Below are 17,816 nucleotides of genomic sequence, written 5' to 3' on the forward strand. Positions count from 1 at the left end.
CTGTAATTCTCACCATCCCACCTGAATTCGGGCAGCTATGCGTGTTCCATGCTGGTTTGCATCTGAGTAGAACATAGAGTCATACTTATTGCCTATGTAAGGAGAACATTTTTTATCAAACAGAATAGATGGTTTGTGACCATCTTAATATTTCACACAATTGTATGTACCCCCAAACAAGCACTGTGCCCTTGAATCATCAGCAAATTCAGTTGGATATTATATCTTCAGCATTTGATTGAGTCTTTTTCTTCATTTGACTACTTTTCCCCTAATAATGATGTGATGCAGCTACAAAGACATATGATGGTGGAAGCCTATAATAAGATCAAACCATTTTTCCCATGAAGTCCACTTCTTTTGCAATCCCCTGCCTCTCCATATACTTAACCCTTGAGTGACAGTTCCAGTGAAGTAATTAGTGTTTAAATCTGGGTTGTTGCTTTGGTCCATCTCATGAGGAAGAGTGGAGTCTGTCTCAAGTATTTCAGGTGGCCCCATGAGGCATGGAAGCAGAAACAGCACAAACAAGAGATTCCTCCCCGCCATTGTGCACAGAGCAATACTGAAGATGTCATCAACAAATGATAGCGGCACCCTGTTTAATAATGTACAGTTTGCTGAATATTTCAACATCCTGTTCTAATGAACCCGAGGGGTTTGAAATGTTTTCAAAGTTAGACAGAATCACATTGATTTCACAGTACAGGCAGAGACCATTTAGCTCACACCAGTTTGTACTCCATTCGAGCCTCCTTTAATTTGTTCATTCTGAAGTGAAATGGTGCAAACACTTCAGGAATTGTTCTTGTATTACTTCATTCATGGGACATCACTGGCTGAGCCAGACTTTATTGCCCATTCCTAGTTGCCTTGGAGAAGGTGGTAGTGAATCACCTTCTTGAACCATGGCAGTCTTTGGAGTGTTGGTAGACCCATAGTACCGTGAGGAAGAGATTTCCAGGATTTTGACCCAGTTTCACTGAAGGAACAGCAATATAGTTCCAAGACAGGATAGTATGTGGTTTAGAAAGGAACCTGTGGGCGGCAACGCTCCCTTTGCATCTTCTGCTGTAGTCCTTCGGGTTGGCAGAGTTGAAGTGTTGGAAGATGATCTGGAAAGAGACTGTGCAAGTTGCTGCAGTGCACCTTGTAGATGTTACACACTGCTGCCACTGTGTGTTTGGTGGTGAAAGACGTGAATATTGAAGGTGCTGGATGGAGTGCTGACCAAGTGGGCTGCTTTGTCCGGGATGGTGTCAAGCTTTTTGAGTGTTGTTGGGGCTGCACCCATCCAGGCAAATGGGGAGTATTCCATCACACTCCTGACTTGTGCCTTGTAGATGGTGGACAGGCTTTGGTGAGTCAGGAGGCAAGTTGTTCACTGCAGGATTCCTAGCCTCTGACCTGCTCTTGTAACCACTAGCTAATTGGATACAAAATTGATTTGAAGTTAGGAGATGAAGAGTTGCTTCTCCGACTGGAGGCCTATGACCAGTGGTGTGCTGCAAAGATTGAGTCTAATGCTTTTCATTGTTTATATAAATGATTTGGATGCGAATGTAGTAAGTATGGTTACTAAGTATGCAGTTAACACCAAAATTGACAGTGTAATGGACAATGAAGAAGGTTATCTCTGAGTATAATGCGACCTTGATCAGATGGGCCAATGGGCCAAGGAGTGGCAGGTGAAGTTTAATTTAGATAAATGTGAGATGTTGCATTTTGGTAAGGCAAATCAGGGCAGAACTAATCCACTTAATGGGAGGGTCCTGGGGATTGTTGCAGAACAAAGCGACTTGTGGGTGCAGGTGAATAGTTCCCTGAAAGTGGATTTTAGATTAGATGAGATCAGATTAGATTAGATTACTTACAGTGTGGAAACAGGCCCTTCGGCCCAACAAGTCCACACCGCCCCGCCGAAGCGCAACCCACCCACGCCCCTGCATTTACCCCTTACCTAACACTACGGGCAATTTAGCGTGGCCAATTTACCTGACCTGCACATCTTTGGACTGTTTGCAGGTAGACAGTGTGGTGAAGAAGACATTTGGCATGCTTGCCTTCATTGGTCAGTGCATTGAGTGTGGGAGTTGAGATGTCATGTTGTGGCTGTACAGGACATTGGTTAGGCCACTTTTAGAATATTGCATTCAGTTGTGGTCTCTCTGCTATTGGAAAGATGTTATGAAACTTGTAAATCTTTTCTGAACCCTTTCAAGAATGTTGCTGGGGTTGGAGGTTCTGAACTACAGGGAAAGGCTGAATTGGCTGGGGCTGTTTTCCCTGGAATGTTGGAGGCTGAGGGGTGTGGAGAAAGTGAGGTCTGCAGATGCTGGAGATCAAAGTTGAAACTTTATTGCTGGAACAGCACAGCAGGTCAGGCAGCATCCAGGGAACAGGAGATTCGACGTTTCGGGCACAGGCCCTTCTTCAGGAATGGCTGAGGGGTGTGACCTTATAAAAGTTTATAAAATCATAAGGGGCATGGATAGAGTGTAAATAGCTAGGGTAGGAGAGCCCAAAACTGGAGGGCATAGGTTTAATGTGAGAAGAGAAAGATTTAAAAGGGACCCGTGGGACAACATTATCACACAGACGCTGGTACATGTGTGGAATGAGTTGCTAGAGGAAATGGTGGAGGCTGATACAACAATTAAAGATATCTGGATGGATATATGAATAGGAAGAGTTTAGAGGGAAATGGGCCAAATGCTGGCAAATGGGACTAGATCAGTTTAAGAAAACTGGCTGGCATGGATGAGTTGGGCCAACCGGTCTATTTCCATGCTGTATGACTCTATGACTCTATATGGCTAGTCCAGTTCAGTTTCTGCATCAATGGTAATCCCCAGGATGTTGATCGTTCTTCCCAGGTTCATGTATCATAAATCAATTGCAGCAATTAAACCATGTTAGAGACTGAGCACCACCTTGTGGTGGATGTGTTTAACTTTTTATATATTCAACTTATTATCTTGTGAGCGACTTTTCAATTTTGGAGTCTACTTCTCTATATTTTGAAAAATATGTCTGCCTCTTTAGGTTTTTAGCTTTCACAGTATCCAAACCCCTCTTCCATGATTGCAAGCTTTTTTTCGCTTTCAATGCCACTCTTGAAGATGATCCACTCTAAATGTTGATCACTTCTTTGTGAGGGGCTACTTTGGCCAGTTTGAACTGGTGACCCTTTGTTCTTACTGCCATTGTGTGACTCGAGTTAATGTTCTGGATTTACCCTTTCCATTTAATTCAGTGCCTGATACACAAAGAACAGTACAGGACAGGGACAAACGCTTTGGCCCATCAAGACTGCACCAACACACGATGCCTTTGTAAAGCGAGAACCTTTTGCTCTACACTGTTTGAATCCCTCTATTCCCTGCCTGTTCATGTATCTGTCAAGATGCCTTTGGAACATTGCTATTGTATCTGCCACCTCCATCTCCTCTGGCAGTGCATTCCAGGCACCTTCGCTGTATAAAACTTGCCTCTCACAGCTCCTTTAAACTTTCCTCCTTTTACATTAAACCTATGCCCCTAGTAATTGACACTTATGAAAACTTGTGAAAAAGATTGTGACTCTCCATTCTATCCATGCCTATCATAATTTTGTAAAACTCTATCAAGTTGCCTCTCAACCTTTGAGTTCAAGCTAATAGAAACCAAGTGTGTCCAATCTCTCCCTCATAGCTAATACTCTCTAAACCAGACAACATCCTGGTAAGCTGTTTCTGTACCCTCACATTCTTCCAGTAATGTGGTGACCAGAACTGTATACAATATTCCAAATGTGACCTTACCGAAGTTCTCTACAGCTGCTACATGACTTGCCAATGTTTATACCCAATGCCCTGAATGATAAAGGCAAGAATGCCATATGCCTTCTTGACCACTTTATCCAGCTGTGTTGCCACTTTCAGGGAACTGTGTACCTATACACCTGAATCCTTCTGTATATTGATGCTACTAAGGATTCTGCTATTTCCTGTTTACTTCCTGTGTTAGATCTTCCAAAGTGCATCACCTCGCAGTTGTCCAGACTAAAATCTGTCTGCCATTTCTCTGTCCAAGTCTCTAACTTCTCTATATCCCATAATAGCCTCTGGCAATCCTTCTCATTATCTGCAGCTCCCCCAATCTTTGCGTTGTCCGCAAACTGACTAACCAGGCCACCTACATTCTCCACAAAAATTATTTTTATTTATGACAAGCAAATATATCTCAGTGCATCCCTGTCAGCTTCTCGAGGGAGAAAAGACAAATGGTTTGAGTAGAGTAAATAAGGAGAAGGCTATCACAGAGAGGCACCAAGATTTAAGGTGATTAGGAATAGTACACATAGTGGTTCAGACATGTTCCATAGCAAATTATATAACCTGCAACACACTATCTGCAAGATTGGTTGAAGAAGAATTAAAAAGTACCTTTTAAATGAGAAATACGTAAGTAATTGACGCGGAATCATTGAGAGAACTATGGGGAAAGAACCAGGGAGTGAGATTAATTGGATAGTTCTACTAAACAGCTAGCAAAAGCATGATGAGTCAAATTATATTTATTTCTCAAATACATGCTCATGGATTGGACAAAGACATTTTCTCAGAAATAAGTTCCCATAAAGTGTCTGCACACACAAAATATTAACTTATCTTTTCTCTCTCTAGATATCAGTGCTGCTGTTATGTACTTCCTGTAGATTCTGCTGTTATTTCAGAGATCCACAAATCTTTGTTTCTTTTTATCTTTAAAGTTTCCACTAATTTTTTTCCTGTCAAGGCTGATTCTCTGAATTCCCCTGGGGTGCCGATCCAACCTTTGGGAGGGTATAGTGCCCAATACTAACCTTAGGCACTGGCACTATCAATGTTTGGAGGTTCAGAGTAGGTTAAATATTGGTTAAATATTTCTGGAGCATACCTGTGCCATACTGGACATTTGCCACTGCAAGGGAAAGGAAACAACAGCAGAGGTGATGCATTTTGGAAAAGCAAATCTTAGCAGAATGTATACATTTAATGGTAAGGTCCTAGGGAGTGTTGCTGAACAAAGATACCTTGGAGTGCAGGTTCACAGTTCCTTGAAAGTGGAGTCACAGGTAGATAGGATAGTGAAGAAGGCGTTTGGTATGCTTTCTTTTATTGGTCAATGCATGGAGTATAGGAGTTGGAGGTCATGTTGTGGCTGTACAGGCCATTGGTTAGCCCACTTTTGGAATACTGTGTCAAATCTGATTTCTCTGCTGTAGGAAAGATGTGAAACTTGAAAGGGTGCAGAAAAGATTGACAAGGATGTTGTCAGGGTTGGAGGGCATGAGCTATCGGGAGAGGCTGAATAGACTGGGGTTATTTTCTCAAGAGTGTCGGAGGCTGATGGATGACCTTAGAGGTTTGTAAAATTATCAAGGGCATGAAGTGGGTAAATAGCCAGGATAGGGGAGTCCAAAAGTAGAGGGCATAGGTTTAGGGTGAGAGGGGAAAGTTTTAAGAAATCTAAGGGGCAACCTTTTCACATAGAAGATGGTGTGTTTATGGAATGAACTGCCAGAGGAAGTAGTGGAGGCTGGTACAATTACAACACATCTGGATGTATAAATGAATAGAAAAGGTTTAGAGCGACATTGGCCAAATGCTGGCAAATGGGACTAGATTAATTTAGGATATCTGGTCAGCATGGACATGTTGGACTGAAGGGTCTGTTTCTCTGCTGTACATCTGTATAATTTTATCCCAGTAAGCAGTGATCTTTTTATACATAATAATCTTAGTGGCCAGTTGTATATTAATTGTATTCAGCTAATGGACAATAACTGGAGAATTAACGGTGGTCCTGTACAGGAGTAAAACGTTCAATGCAGAGGGAACAGGAGTGCATTATTGCTGGCACAATTTTTAAAACTTAAACTTTAAAGTTTTGTTTGAACTTTTGGTTGTCGTCCAGCACCCTTTAAGAACTGATAATTTAATTTAGTTTGCTTCAATTAGTTTAATTTAAATTTATTCTTTTGGAAAGCTCATTGAAAGAAGAATTTCCCCTTCCAACAAGGCTAATAATTGACTAACCAGTTATTTTGTTCAATTAGTTACTCAAAACAATATGAAGAGACATCTCTCATGTGTCTTTCACTGTGTCTCACACCTGCACGAGAAAAGAAAAAAGACAAAGAAAGAAAAGAAACAAAGAAAAAAATCAGTCAGAGGTTCTGCTCACTTTAAACAAAAGGAGGGTCCGGGATTCTGTTAAAAAAAAATTAAAGAGACATCTCTCATAGTTGTATTTAAATTTGATTTGTTAAGCTTCCTTTTGAGTTTTGTTATTCCATCTAATCAACTGAGAAGTCAAAATGGATCTTAAAATCTCACTTTGTAAGTGATTTAAGCAATCTCTAGTGGGTGGCTTTTAATTAATTTGTTGTTTGATTTAAAAATATTGTAAATAGGCACTTCTCCACTTAGATCAAGTCCCACCTGCTACAGAGATGTGTAATAACATCTCTGAACAGATTAATTATAAAATTTAAAAAAGTGAGAGTCTTGTGATGCAGTGGTAGTGTTCCTACTTGAGGTCAGGATTAAGTCCTACCCGCAGTAGAGGCCATATCATAACATGTCCAAAAAGGTTAACTAAAAATCACTTAAGAAGTGAGATTTTGTGACGCATTTTGACTTGCAAGTTATCAGCTAATTAGATAGAAATTAACTGAATTTTTCCAGGGAGGTTCTTCAAGAGAAATCACACACACACAAAAAAAAAATGAAAGGCACTAACTGCCTAGTTAACTAAATTGGTGGAGCATGAGATACTTAATCTCAGGATTGTAGGCTTGAGACCTAAGCTAGGCATTAATGTTTGTAATAGGAATCTTGCGGTGCAGTGGCAGTGTCCCTACCTCCAGGCAGAAAGGCCTGGATTCAAGTCCCACCTACTTCAGATTTGTGTCCTAACATGTCTGAACAGTTTGATTCAAAATATCTCTTAAAAAGGGAGTGGTAGGACACTGGGTTGGTTGGTAAGAGATAAGTCTGCATACTGTAAACACATCTAACAACATGGAAAAAGCTATATACCCAGTGAGTGAGGAAGTGCGGGTTAAGTGGATGCTTTGAATCTCTGTGAACCAATTAACTGTTCTGATGAAGAGTCACTGGACTCAAAAACACTATGTTTTCTTCCTACAGATGCTCCCAGAAGTGCTGAGTTTCTCCGCTAATTTCTGTTTCTGCAACTGAATTGCTCATGTGTGGAAGAGAAGGTTTGCATAGACAGACTGGAAACACGGTGGTTGGATTGGAGCTGCTTGACATATAATGTATGCATCATGGTATCTTAAAAGCTTGAAAATGTGCACAAAGAATCCCATTTGATCCCTCAAAGTCTGTCTATCAGAGGTCCAGCAGCAGTACCAAGACCCTAGGTTGATGAAATAGTGTAAAGATATCTAATGTATACCATTTGGCAGCTTTAATCTTTGATCTTACAAGTCAAAAATAAAGTGGATATTATTTCTTTCATTGGCAAGGTCTGTACGCCTGGTTCTATTTTCCTCCATAATATTGGCGGGTCAGAGGAATAATATTTTGCAGCTTAGATGACTATCTACTCCCTTTCTGCATTGGCTGAAGTTGCAGGGAGATTAAAAAGGATGAAATAGCCCATTGGCATCTATGCCAGCGACACTGTCAGATGATTAAGCATGCCACCTGAGATTCAGGGCCACCTGAGATTCAGGTGCATCATGTCTCCAAGGTCTTTACAAATTATTTTTTAGTCAATCCGGAGTTGGTTCTCAGATCATGCAGATAATTTCCACATCATTGCAAGAACTCAGCATTGTTTTGAAGGGAGTTCCTCGCCTACTGGGATTCTTTGAAGGAGATCGCACTCTTGAAAGCATGATCCCAGGTTATTTGCAACCCCATGCCAACATTGTTGTGCATTCCTGTGGGTGGAGATATAAGACCCATGTGGCTACCAAGGGGGAATGGAATTGACTACCATGACTAGACATTTTGTCTGCTTAAACAGAGAAACAGCAACTCAAATAGAGACTGTATCCAGAATTGAGAGTGTGGTGCTGGAAAAGCACAGCAGGTCAGGCAGCATCCAAGGAGCAGGACGTTTCAGGCATAAGCCCTTCATCAGGAATGGACAGGTTGAGTTGAAGTGTTCAGCCATGGGGCGGTGGGGTTGGTTGGTGCAGGTGTCCCAGAGATATTCTGTGAAATGATCTGCAAGTTGGCGTCCCGCCTCCCCGATGTAGACGAGACAACATCGTGTGCAACAGATACGGCAGATGACCTGTGTGAAAGTACAGGTAAATTTCTGTCGGATGTGGAAGGATCCTTTGTGGCCTTGGATGGAGGTGAGGGGGGAGGTGTGGGCTAGTAGGGGTGGGGATGTGGTGGGGGGTGCAGGTGCTGGGTGGATCTTTCCCTTGTCAGATCCATGACCTCCCGCCAGTCCACACCCCACCCCCGACATTTTGCCCTGCCACAACATCGATACAAGAGCTTGCTTTGTCATATTTGCTTTGACTGAAGAGTGTAAATTACCACAAGTCTACCTATAATTCAGCTACTTGTTAAGAAATCGCACAATCAAATACTGAAGCAACTATTTAAACTGTATTGCATGTAGCAACCAAAATAAGACCCCTCGAGTGAGCAAGTTAAGTCTCACAACTCCATTTAACTATATCCTGGCTAGCTAAAATTCCACTCAACAGTATCTGTCTCCAGTTATGTCCAGGGTTCAATCCTTCAGCAGGTTCTGTTGCCAATGAATCCTGAAGTTGAATTCTTATAGGATTTTCTGTCTTGTTAAATTTTGTAACATTATTTATGACATTGCTGAAACCACCAAGTCTGTAACTTGCTTTCTTATCAGGAGTGAAAGCCAGTTCTCTCAAACTAGCTTCTCTGCTCCTTGATTTGGAGGTGCCAGTTTTGGACCGGGGTGGACAAAGTTAAAAATCACACGACACTAGGTTCTCGTCCAACAGGTTTATTTGAAAGCACTAGCTTTCGGAGCGCTGCTCTTTCATACTCCACAACCACAGGATGAAGAAGCAGCACTTCGCAAGCTACTGCTTCCAAATAAATCTGTTGGACTATAACCTGCTGTTATGTGATTTTAATCTCTGCTCCTTGTTACATTTGGTGTTTGCAACCTGTTTAAAATACAGCCTGTCCGGCCACTAACTCCTTAAATTCTTCTGCAGGGCAATCATTTGTCCTTGTGGCATAAGGCAGCCTGTTATCAAGCAACTGCTAACAAGTTTATGTAGCTTTAACTCTGTCTTTTCCCTGCAATAGTTGATTGGGATATTGCTTTTAATTCCTTGTCCCTTTATCTCAGGAGACAGTTTATTCCAGAAAGAGAGTTATTGCTGATCTTTTAATTCATTAAAATTCTGAAGTTTATATTCTCACATTTTAAATGTGAGTTGTAATGCCTCCAAGTGCTGCATAGGTCTTTTACCTGTAGATGGTGCAATGACACATGATACTCTAGTAACAGGGACATCGCAAGGGTTTCACAAGCCAAGCACCTATTTATCTGCAACACAAGCAAAGCGAGGGACGTTCAACACTTAAGCTCTCTGAGGTTAAAGGATCAAAAATCTTTTGGTATTGCACTTGTTGGACCTCGTAAATGTATATACTAATAAAGACTTTACTTACATAGCACCATTCACCACCTTAGAAAGTTGCTTTCAACCAGTAAATACTCATGTAGGATAGCCCGTGAGATTTCAATCCAGACTTTACAAAAAGGTCAAGTTCGCAAATGAGTTGTTTTTTAAGTAGAAACCACAAATATGGGATTCTGGATAGTTCTACAAAAGCCATGTCCAACCCAGATTGACATCGCCTCCGTATTGGACAGGGCTCAGAGGCAGGTCCTGAATCTATTCCAGGCGAAAGTGAGGACTGCAGATGCTGGAGATCAGAGTCTAGATGAGAGTGGTGCTGGAAAAGCACAGCAGGTCAGGCAGCATCTGAGGAGCAGGAAAATATAAACTTCAGAATTTTAATAATTTCATGGATCATCCTGATGAAGGGCTTTTGCCCGAAACATCGATGTTCCTGCTCCTCGATGCTGCCTGACCTGCTGTGCTTTTCCAGCACCACTCTCATCTAGACTGAATCTATTCCAGCTTGTCCAAGGATCCAACCCTATGCTGTTGGCACCAGTTTGTTGAGCCAACCCTTGAACGCATTAAGCCTGTGGCTACAGCTTGAATGGTGAGGTTGAGGCAGCAATAGTTCGTTGTCTGGTCTATTCTCAGCTTTCCTCTCCATTTTTCCTTCTCTCTCTCTCTCTCTCTCTCTCTCTCTCTCTCTCTCTCTCCAAGTCTTGCTCAGTCTGAAGAGGGTGAGCCAGTATAGATCACTTGGAAAAACTTTCCTGTCTGAAACAGGATTTTCCTCTTGAGAGTCTGTTTTCTACCTTTACTTAAACAGTTGTTTTGTGAAAAAGTCACAAGATGGAACCATATTAGCAGTGTCTCTGCTAGAGATACCTCCTTGTTAAAGATAACAGGCCTTTTACTGTGTTTTTCAGTCAGCAAGCTGCTGCGGATACTTTCTTCATAAGACTTCTGTAATGTTCAATATATCTCAAGATTTTGAAAAGTTTTTGTGTAGTTATTTTGTACAATACAGCTTTGCAATATAAGAAATGTGGCTTTCCTGGCCACATCCCCAGTTAAGTAACAGAGGTTAAATGCAGATTAGACAGAGTCTAAGCTAATATCTATATATTATAACATACAGATAAATTATGTACCCAGTCAAGTGCGCACCCAATCATTGCTTAGTTAACATATAATCATGACCTCATTCAATTTGGTCTTCGGCATCTCTACTAGACTCTGCTAACTGAAAACATCCCATCTGTAGCAATTGGAACCAGGTGGGTCTTGTTGACTAAGAGATCCTTGATTGAGATGTTAACCTGGGCCTATCGGGGAGCCCTGGCTGACCAATATGAACAGGGGATTTGGAGTGTTTTATTCCCTCTCCGATTTTATTTTGATTTAAGCCCTACCTTCCCCTTCACTGTTTGATCACGCAGCATTGCCCTTGAGATGGGCACTGCTTGTCACTGTCCACTCGGGTGTTTCCTTTCTTCCTGGTGGTGAAATATGAATAAAGACTCACACACTTGTTGTTTTTCACTGTATCTGACACCTGCACACACACAACACGGGTGCTGGGGAAAAATAAGCACCACCGCTGTCAGGCAGTAGCGTGGAGAAAAAAAATCAGGAGATCACTCTGGTGTTTCCTTTCTTCCTGGTGGTAGAATATAAATGAGGATTTACACACTTGTTTTAAAAAAAAGGAAAAAGAAAAAAATATAAACGGGGATTTGGAGTGTTTTATTCCCTCTCCGATTCTATTTTGATTTAATCCCTACCCTCCCCTTCACTTTTTCGGTCACATGATTTCCCTTAAATACAAGGGCACTGTTTGTCACTGACCTCCTGGGTGATTTTTCTTCCTGGTGGTGGAACATGAATAAAGTTTTCTGCACTCGTTGTTTCTTCACTGCATCCGACACCTACACGCAAAGAGAAAAAAAAATCTTTAAACTGGGGATTCAATTCCTTTCAAGTAAGCATTGCTCATTCCGAACTTTGCTTCTTATTGTTTCGCTATGAGTGTTTTTCCTGGTTATGGAAACATTGAATAGAATTATCTTGCACATGGTGTTTTTACTGACTCCTGCACTTACACACACACCACTTGGGTGATGGGGAAAAGTAAGCACTACTGCTGTATGGCACTAGTGTGCGGGAGATGTCGAGAAAAGAAAAAATATATACCCAGGAGATTAAAATGAAAATCAAACAAAATTTTAAACAGGGGATTTAGAATCTCCTCAGTTCAGGGACTGACTCTGAGCTGGCTGGCCACAGCCAGAGAACTGAGCACACATAAATAAAGGGTGACTTGGTGATGGGGTACCGGCCTCTGTGCAGCTATTTCACAATCCATCTGTGTGAACCTGTCCAAAAGTGCAGCTTATCTTAATTTGCATGATGTCCTGTTCATCCATCAACCTGGTGTTCATTCATCTATGATTGACTCCTGGGCCTCCAAAACTGCAAGTTCATCCTGTGTGTTCAAATCCAACATTTGATCCTGAGAGCAGAAAATGCTTCAACAGTGTTAGCATTTCCACTGTACATTTCTACATTACAGCAGTAACCACTCTTCCAACTATTTAATTAGCAGTAAGTTACTTTGGGATATCCTACAGCTGTGAACATAAATACAATTTTTTTTTTGTCTTCTTGTGACTAAATTTTCAAACGGTTGACTGTCATTTTAAAGGAGTCACTGAATACAAGGAAGGTTTACTAGAATAGAAATGAGCTGAGAAGTGACAACATAAAACCAGGCCACTACAGACTGATCGGTTTTATATCAATGACAGTTCCTATTGATCAACAGAATCAATCATTGGGAATCAGTTCAATGATTGCTCATACATAAATAATCTATTACATGACAAATTAATTTGGTATCAGAAAGGGGAAATCCTGCTCAATAACTTTAACTCAGATACTTATTATGGGATTGTGTTAAGGTGGGGAGATGCACCAGTAGAATAACTCAAATAGTGCTGCTGTGCTCATGAGTATTACTAATCCATCCTTTTTAAAAAAACAGGATTCACAAAGGCTCTGCAAATTGATCAAACTGGGCACAGCAATCAAATGCAATGGTGCTGAATAGGCTGGGGCTGTTTTCCCTGGAATATCAGAGGCTGAGAGGTGACCTTACAGGAGTTTATAAAATCATGAGGGCCATTGATAAGATGAATAGTCAAGGTCTTTTCCCCAGGGGATGAGATTTCAAAAGTGGAGGGTACAGGTTTAAGGTGAGAAAGGGAAGATTTAAAAAGGACCTAAGGGATAACCTTTTCACACAGAGGATGGTGTGTGTACGGAATGAGCTGCCAGAGGAAGTGCTAGAGGTTGGTACAATTACAATATTTAAAAGCACAGGTTTCCTGATGAAGGGATTTTGCCCGAAACATCGATTCTCCTGCTCCTCGGATGCTGTCTGACCTGCTGTGCTTTTCCAGCACCACACTCCCGACTCTAATCTCCAGCATATGCGGTCCTCACTTTTGCCTACAACATTTAAAAGGCATCTGGAAGGGTATATGAATAGGAAGGGTTTTGAGGGATATGGGCCAAATGCTGGCGAGTAGGACTAGATTAATTTAGAATATCTGGTTGGCAGGGACAAATTGGACCAAAGGGTTTGTTTCCCTCCTGTACATCTCTATGACTCTATGACCGAGACAATAATTCCAAGTGGACAGTATTATGGCAGATAATAAGTAAGTGTAACATTTATAGAATCTATGTAATAAAATTGAGGCCTTTGAAATGTGGATGCTAAGATGAATACTACAAATTCCTTATGCCAGACTATTTGACAAATGAAGAGGTGCTTGAAATTGCAAGAACAAAAAGCACGCACTAAGTGACATCCAAAAAGAATATGTCAGTATATGACTGATAAGCTGAAAAGCTCGAGTGATCGCGACTGGAGGGATGCAGAATGAGGGGTTAATTGGGCTTGAGTGTATGATGGATGCCACAGGGCAGTAACAGAGGGATCTGTGAGGGACATGTGTGGGGTAGCCAAGCATGGGAGTTCTCCAGGTTGAGGCTACAAACAGGATGATCAAATGCAACAATGTACACATCAGAGAGTAAAACTTGTAAAACTACAGATTCAGTGCATAGAGACATATGATTAAAGGGCAATGTTATATTAGCCACAAAAAATTACGACATATCCTCTTTGTATCCTCTGTTATATTGTAACATCACCGATGAAGCTTACTACTCTTCTTGAGACTGTGAACGAATTATGGGTCTCCTTCTAGTTTCTGAGCTTGGCAAAACAGAGTTTAGCTCCTTCGAGACATTGTGCAAAGTGTTTTCCTGGGGGTTGGGGGTAGGATGAGGGAAGTGGCGGTCATGGCCCAAAAGCATTAACCTATAACCATTCCCCAACTCTTTGCCCATTTATCTCTGTTAGTTGTGCAACCCTCTTCTAATCCTCCCCTTTATTAACAGAGGTGTCCTCAGCTGCCAGTATCCCATGACCTGGGATTCCCCCCATAAACCTCCTGCCTCTTCTTTACTCTGAAGGCTCTGTGTGAGTTCTACCGCTTAATGTTTTGGCTCCAAATCTGGATTTGTTTTCATGTTACACACCTGTCAGGTGCTTTTTGGGCATGGGACACCAATGCCAGTTACTCTTGTGGTCGATTTATGACATAGGAGCAGAAGTAGACCCATCAAATCTGCTCCACCATTCACTGAAATCATGGCTGATCGGATTTGGAGTTTGTTCGACAGATCAACAAGTTAAACCTGATCCTGTACCTTATTATGGAATGCAGTGATAGCAGTGGGTCATACCAAACAAAGATCAATTGTAGCCTTTCTTTCTTTCTTTGTGTATTCGGTGGGTGGATGCTGATAATATTTGACGTACATATTTTTAATCCTTATTCGTGATTGTGTGAGAATCAGTGTGACAGAATGAAGGCATGGACAAGGGAAATAAATGGTGTAGTTAGACATTGTAAGGATTGCAGTATTCAACTGAACAAAAAAGAATGTGTAATGGTAATACCAATCCAGGAGAAAGTGAGGGCTGTAGATGCTGTAGATCAGAGCTGAAAATGTGTTGCTGAAAAGCGCAGCAGGTCAGGCAGCATCCAAGGAACAGGAGAATCGACATTTCGGGCATAAGCCCTTCTTCAGGAATGAGGAAAGTGTGTCCAGCAGGCTAAGATAAAAGGTAGGGAGGAGGGACTTGGGGGAGGGGCTTTGGAAATGCGATAGGTGGAGGGAGGTCAAGGTGAGGGTGATAGGCCGGAGTGGGGTGGGGGCGGAGAGGTCAGGAAGAAGATTGCAGGTTAGGAAGGCGGTGCTGAGTTCAAGGGATTTGACTGAGACAAGGTGGGGAGAGGGGAAATGAGGAAACTGGAGAAATCTGAGTTAACTCAGATTTCTCCAGTTTCCTCATTTCCCCTCCCCCCACCTTGTCTCAGTCCCAACCCTCGAACTCAGCACCGCCTTCCTAACCTGCAATCTTCTTCCTGACCTCTCCTCCCCCACCCCATTCCGGCCTATCACCCTCACCTTGACCTCCCTCCACCTTTCACATTTCCAAAGCCCCTCCCACAAGTCCCTCCTCCCTACCTTTTATCTTAGCCTGCTGGACACACTTTCCTCATTCCTGAAGAAGGGCTTATGCCCGAAACGTCGATTCTCCTGTTCCTTGGATGCTGCCTGACCTGCTGCGCTTTTCCAGCAACACATTTTCAGCTAATACCAATCCAGGCCCAGGTTCAAACCCCAGCATGGCAGATAGTGAAATTTGAATTCAATTAAACAAAAACTGTAAATAAAAGTTGGTAACCATGTGTACATTGTCAATTCATTGAATCTCTACACTGTGGATGCAGATAATTCAGCCCATCGAATCCACACTGAGCCCCCAAAGAGCATCCTACACAGACCCATCCCCCTTACCCTATCCTTGTAACCCCATATTTCTCATGGTTAATCCGCCTAGCCTACACATCCCTGGACACTACGGGGCAATTTAGCATGACCAATCCACCTAACCTGCACACCTTTGGACTGTGAGAGGAAACCAGAGCACCTGGAGGAAACTCATGTGGACATGGGGAGAATATGCAAACTCCACAGTCACCCAAGGGTTGAAGTGAACCCAAATTGTAATAAAAACTCATCTGGTTAATTAATGCACTTTAGGAAACCTGCCTCCTTATCTGGTCCGACCTACATGTGAGTCCACAATGTGGTTAACTTGTAACAGTACTCTGAAATGATCTAGCAAGCCACTCAGTTCGAGGTCAATTAGGGATGGACAGGAAAAATAGCCCAGTCAATGATGCCTACAACTTATGAATAAGCAAAAACACATGGAAGATCATTGTGACCTGGGACAGTTATCTGAACAAACAGTGGAAGCAGATTCAACTGAACATTTCAGAAAACAAAAAAAGTGAAGATAAACTTGCAATACTGTAGAAAAGAGCAGGAGAATGGCGGCTGATAGGCTTTTGTAAGAGCTGCTCCAAAGCTCAGAATGGGCTGAATGGCCGCCTCTTTCTATGTTTTACTGTCCTACCTCACATCATTTCACATATCATTAAGTATTAAAGTTAAGCTAAGATATAAATCCATGGGGAACATCTATCAAATTAGTCATTACTACAATTAATCAGTCAGTATTCTTCCAGCGTTCATTCCCAGAACTGGGGGAGCTTTGTGGGCGAATGTTGTTATCTGACCTGTACAAATTTAAATGATGGAGATAAAAAAAGAGATAAAAAGAAATCAATAGTGATCCATAACGGTGTGGTTGGATTGACGCCAGGCCAAACCTACTTACAGATAATTCACTGTTGTGCTTCCTTCCCCCACTTTGAATTTATGTTTTTTTTTAATAAAAGGTCAGTTTATCTTGGCTGCTTCACCTGTCACCCAGGTTCTGATAAAGCGCAGCAGTACGTGTTTACAAAGTGAGAGACTTCACTATTAGTGAAGAATCAGTCATTGCAATCCAGTGGGCATTTCAAACGTCCTGCTGACGCACTTTAGCTCCCCACCTTCTTGGAGATTGCAACTATAAAAGACCCTCGCACAAGTCCGCATGGACTTGCAACTTCAACACAGCCCTTTCTCCAGAGACCGAGCGGAGGACGGTGAGTGTGTACAGCAATAACTTGTCGCTTTGGGTGGGGAATGGCCCGTTTGTATTTGGCTGTAAGCAACTCTGAACGCACTGGGTGCACTCCACAAACTATCGGTCTGATCCCAGTCTGTTTGAGTTGTATTCTTGTTGAAACCTTTCTCTTCAGATTTGTACCCCACATATTATGTGTCAAACCAGCCAGTGTTTTCAGCTAATTTCCAGCCATTGACTGGGCTGCCGCTGTGCTATTACTGGTAAATCAATGATCAATATTCGTTTTCTCTGAAAGGGGACTTAAATTACATTTAACAGTTGCAAATTCTGAACAGACATCCGTCCACAAACTGTTATATCGATTGACTTTTCTTTCAACGTAACTGTTAATTTTACCGTTTTTGTCTTTTTGTGTAACCCCCTCTTTGAGAGCCAGAGGCAAGTCTTTGATTCTTTATCCACACAACTCCCCATCTGCAATCAGAGTGATTTTGAACTGGTTTATATTTGCCCCCAGGGTTCATCATTTATCAGCATTTATCAACTTTTACATTTATTCTTAATTTCCATTATACATGGTGAGATTGTTGATACAGTTTACATTTTATATCATGTAGGTTGTTCCTATTTCATTAAACAAAAAGTACACAGCCATGCACTTCCATGTTGCACAAATGTTAAGTGATAATTGACAGACTTAGTGATTCACCCACCCAGGGAGCACAAGGCTATTTATTGTATGGAAGGGTAAATTCAACTTGCAGTTGAAATCTTTTTCAGAGAATTTCCCTATCTCTAGATCAGCTCAGTGGCTAGTGCCGTTGCCTCACAGCAACAGGACCCAGGTTTGATTCCACCTTCCAGTGACTGATAAGCCAGTGACTGGCTTATCAAGTAAAATCTCAGGTGGCAATAAACTTGCCACAAACCTCCAGTTGGTCTTGGATTTATATATTATTCTATTTGCAACATTAAAGATATCTTTGTGTGGATTTCCTCCAGGTGCTCCGGTTTACTCCCACAGTCTAAAGATGTGCAGGTTAGTGGATT

General features: G+C 41.8%; 1 protein-coding gene and 1 long non-coding RNA gene across 2 annotated transcripts in view; one reads left to right on the forward strand and one right to left on the reverse strand.

Moving 5' to 3' along the window:
• LOC148141123 (uncharacterized) overlaps window positions 1-17,816 on the reverse strand; it is an 18,656-nt gene continuing 840 nt past the window's right edge. Inside the window, exons 2-3 of the long non-coding RNA XR_015752776.1 lie at window positions 11,489-11,568; window positions 1-62 (exon numbers count right to left, since the gene is read on the reverse strand). This is a non-coding gene — a long non-coding RNA (uncharacterized LOC148141123). The remainder of the gene's footprint in view (window positions 63-11,488; window positions 11,569-17,816) is intronic.
• prlh2 (prolactin releasing hormone 2) overlaps window positions 16,681-17,816 on the forward strand; it is a 12,677-nt gene continuing 11,541 nt past the window's right edge. The window contains exon 1 of the mRNA XM_043718978.2: window positions 16,681-16,782. The gene's annotated coding sequence lies outside the window, so the exon portion shown is untranslated. The remainder of the gene's footprint in view (window positions 16,783-17,816) is intronic.

The sequence above is a fragment of the Chiloscyllium plagiosum genome, unplaced genomic scaffold (assembly GCF_037043375.1).
Source record: "Chiloscyllium plagiosum isolate Xiang-an unplaced genomic scaffold, Cpla_swu_hap1 HiC_scaffold_34, whole genome shotgun sequence".
NCBI classification, from domain to species: Eukaryota; Metazoa; Chordata; class Chondrichthyes; order Orectolobiformes; family Hemiscylliidae; genus Chiloscyllium; species Chiloscyllium plagiosum.